This window comes from Camponotus floridanus, unplaced genomic scaffold, assembly GCF_003227725.1.
Source record: "Camponotus floridanus strain SB8 unplaced genomic scaffold, Cflo_v7.5 scaffold124, whole genome shotgun sequence".
Taxonomy (NCBI): Eukaryota; Metazoa; Arthropoda; class Insecta; order Hymenoptera; family Formicidae; genus Camponotus; species Camponotus floridanus.
Window position 1 is genome coordinate 511,270 of NW_020229242.1, and position 4,614 is coordinate 515,883.

The window sequence follows — 4,614 nt, forward strand, 5'->3', positions numbered from 1 at the left end:
CCATAGTGTATGCTGCGTTTTGCGTGTTGCGTCCTGTGTAGATGGGCCTTTCCAATGGGATGTTTTGATTGGCTCACGCTGGTTGACGCGACGCTTGACGCGCTCAGTAGAAACTCAGCCTAAAGCCGGATCTACATTGGTCGTAACGTCGCAAGTCGTGAGCAAATTGACCAATCATAATCGATTATTTCAAAAATAATCAACCATGATTGGTCAATTTGCCAACGACTTACGAAATGAGAAATGATCTAGTAAAGCGTTAAGGTGCAATTTCATTGACGCTAGAAACCAGCGGCAAATTAAAATCATTAGACTTTCTCTAGATTTGGCATCAATAAAATAAAGTTCAAACAGTTTCAACTTTTTCAATGAGTAAAGCGGCCTTTTCATTGACGCTACTTTTTAGCGTCAATGAAATTGCACCTTAAGTTCATATTTTTATGTTTATAGAGGACGCATCGTCCTTTCAGGGATAACCTAAAGCCGGATACTTTGTTAATCTAATGACTTTAAGACCGGTATTCATAGTCCGATCTTATATTTGAGATCGTCTTAAGTTCGAGCTTGAAATGCTACGCAGCTATTTGATTGGTTGAAGGAGGTCTTAAGTCAACCTCGGACCAGACTTAAGACGATCTTAAATATAAGATCGGACTATGAATACCGGCCTAAGGCCCAGTTCCACAATCCAGTTAATCCGAGTTTAAGTAGTGAATGGACCAATCAGGTCCCAGTTTAACGTATTAAACTCGGATTAACTCGAATTGTGGAACCGGGGCTAAGATCGCCTAAAAGAAAACTATGGCCGGTATTCATAGTCCGATCTTATATTTAAGATCGTCTTAAGTCTGCTTGGAGGTTGACTTAAGACCTCATTCAACCAATCAAATAGCTGCGTAGCATTTCAAGCTCGAACTTAAGACGATCTCAAATATAAGATCGGACTATGAATACCGGCCTATGACAAAAAAGAGTGAAAACTATGAACAACTTTGTTGTTTGTTTTATAGATTTTAAAAATGGCTTGTCGTATGCTACATATTTAGAGTTGTAAATAATTTGATAAAAAATGTTCAATCTATAAACAATGGTAACGCAAATGAAATATATCATTGTCTCTAAATCATTATATGTAATTAACATATAATGTGTATTTAAAATTAATTTATCAATTTAACTCCAATAAAATTATGAAATTTTTTTCAGGTATATTATTGTTTAATATTGTTTAATTTATTGCTTGTCAGTCATTCACATTTATTAAAAATAGTCACTTTATTAAATAATGTGAGAAACTCTATATTTTTTGCGAATAGTAAGTAGAACTTTTATGGATATAGCATTTTGATAATAGTTTATATTTACAGTAGAAAACAATTTGTATTTCACTGTGCTTTTGTTCTATAGGACCTGAAGATGAATTATGAAAGGGTGTGACAAGTATCAGTAATGCAGGAAGACGCAGAGATACAGCAAGAAGAATAGTGAAAAGAGAAAGCTCCTAAATAAGGAGCAAATTATTGTCATGGGAAAAATTCCGATACAATTCCGACAATTTCCTGGTCTAAACACTCCTGTGTTTAGAGGAAAAGAATTAATTCAACAGCTGAAACTGCTTGTAAATCTTGAAAGAAAGCAAAAACTTATGGAATTACCACAAAGTCAGACCAGACCAATGCAAATAAAATTATCGCCATTGGAATGTGGTTGGAGGAGTGTTACAATGGATGGCAGAAGCATTGAATCGGATCTTATTGGAAAAGGTTAATATTTATGCTATTATTGGATTATAATGGTTAAATCACACACATACAAAAATCATGTGATATGATGTCTATTTTCAATTTTTTTTTTATGTTTCAGTTCTAAATATTAGAATCTTATATAATTAATATCTTTGTTTTCTGTAGATACATTTGAAAGTTTTGAAACCTGGATTTTGGAAAACAAAATGATAACTTGTATGACCCGTAATTTAGCACGTAAGACTAGAATCAATTCATTTATAGTAACTGGGAATGGAAATGAATTGGCTGGATTTGCATTATTAAAAGCCAAAGCATCCCTAAACGATTAAAAATAGGGCTGGTCAAAGATTAATGTATATTCCTACATATAAGGAATACACTGGTAAGAAAATAATTGTCAATACTATATAATATAAAATTTATTTCTCCTCTTTTAATATCACTTTGTATTTTTCAGTGTTACATGATTTCTTTACACAGTTTGAGAATATAAAAATATTTGTAAAGAAAATTCATGAAGGATAATGGGCTTGTTTGTCATCATGCGATAAAAGCGTGTTGCGAGATAATTGGCATAAAGGATATGTATGCCAAAGTACAAGGAGGAATGTAAAAGCATTCTTTATTGGTTTATTGCAACAGTATGTATATAAAGTATTTAAAGGCATACACTTTTTATTTAATTTATATTAGAAAGAAACATTTTTTATTTATAAAAATATATATACATATATATATATATATATATATATATATATATATGTTAGACACAAAGCTAAAAAAAAACGTGGATTGTGTCGATTAATTAATTAATTGTTTTATTTAATTATCAATTTATATACGTATATTATTAACAATAATTTTTTGTTTACTTAAACTGTATAAGGTTGTGCATAAGAAACAATCTTTTTTATTTAGTATTTCAAGCATATTTTCATAGAACTTTAATTTAATTATTATATTATTAAAAATATTGAACAAAATAAAGAATTAAAGCTGGCTTTCTCTGCAGTCTCATGGCAGATTATATCAGAAATCATACTTTAATTATTGCAATATATCATGAAACAAATCAATCTCAAAATAATGGAAATATTTGCAGAAATATCAAATATGTAATGTAAATATTTTAATTTTTTTGTATGCGATCTATTTTTTATTCTATCGATGTTTTCATAGTGATGCACCTTGAGCACTTTGCTTCATATGTTTGCAATAAAAATATATTAAAGCAAATTATTTTGCAAATTTATTATTCTAATTTTTATTTAGAAAGACTAAGATTAAAAAAGACGTATGCATTTTTTTCAGATAATTCTATTGGAAAAAACGCATCAGACAAAACTTTCCTGTACATTTTAAATGTGCCAAAAGATTTGCTCTTTATTCCACTTACTGCAATAATGTACACTAAAAATGACAGCTCTATATTAAAAATGATAAATCTATGTTTAGTAGTTGGAAAGAAAGAGAGGAGAAATGAAAAGTGTATCTAGAGAATTTAAAAGAATAAAAATCTAAAAATAATAATACATAAAGATTAATATTATGTATTTTTTTCATGAGGAATGTGGGGCGCACATTTATGCATTTATTTATTTAGATGAGATTTACTTTAGAGCACATTCAGTATTCAACTTTAATTTTATTTTCTCTTTCTTACGATATATAAGTATAACATAATTACTTGCAAATGCTATCATTTTTGTGTGCTTACAGTGATACAGAAGCAACATTACAAGTACTATATTTACAGATAACATCTGTATAATAAAAAAAGTACCAAAGTCTAATGGTGAAAAAAGGGTAAATATTTTAGACCAGTATAAGTATCAACCAATTATTCCATTGCTCTGTTTCATTAGAGTTGCAATTTTCTTTTATAATATCATAAATATTATAAATAAGAAAAAGATTTCTATACGTTTCAAATAAATTTATATATTTTATGTATGTAATACTGCGCACACATATTAAAAGGTGATAATATCGCAGTTATAATAAGATACAATCCTGACAATGCAGTGATTTTTGGATCCTTCTTAAAATAATTTAATTTGATTTATTTTTGAGAAATGCGCACAATACTTGAGAACAAATTATTTTTGTGCCACGTATTACTTGTGTAAAATTCCACACACAGTATCATATTGTCTGCGATATATGAAAAGCTTCATCGATGAAATATCATTGAGAATATGATGATAAGAAAAGTAATATAGTACTTGTAATGAATAACCTTAATGTGGAATACATAAATATTTTATATTTTAATTTCGTATAATCAAGATGAGATAAGACACTCATGATTATTTTAAAAATGTGTCCACAAATATCATGTAACTTCAATAGCTGCACATTCGTCAAATTAATCCTATTACGTTAAATCACAGCAGCTTGTTTTAATTTAATCTAACCTAACCAATTATATTATATGCTTCTCATTAAAATGTGTAAAACTGTACGTCGCACATTTAATACGATTAATATACTACGTAATAAAATGTAATACACTAATGAAATAATTAAATATTATTTTTGAAAGCATGATAAAATCCAGGCAGCATATGCTTGTGTTTATATTCGACGTCCAAAGACATTGAGAGGTTAGGTTAGGTAATGTTAGATCGAAAAAATTTATCGTTTAACAGTTGGCAGCCCTACGAGATAGACTGTGCAGCACTGCGCGTATATAAAATAAATTTGAAATCGCTTCTAGCTAACCATCTTCACGCGATCGACTTTATTTGAATTGCACGGCATCGCATCGAATTATGATGCGGTGCCGATTTGTTCGAACGTAATTCGGGACATCGCAATGCTGTATAAGCGTCGAATGAGCACGAATTGTCACGCAAATGTGATA

The 4,614-nt window shown here is 29.6% G+C and overlaps 1 long non-coding RNA gene across 1 annotated transcript; it reads left to right on the forward strand.

The window, feature by feature from the left end:
• Positions 1-1,241: 1,241 nt before the first annotated feature.
• Positions 1,242-3,233, forward strand: LOC112639986. Its single transcript, XR_003123789.1, has 5 exons — positions 1,242-1,315; positions 1,408-1,763; positions 1,911-2,130; positions 2,206-2,389; positions 3,060-3,233. It is a non-coding gene; the product is annotated as an uncharacterized LOC112639986 (long non-coding RNA).
• The last annotated feature ends 1,381 nt before the right edge of the window (positions 3,234-4,614 follow it).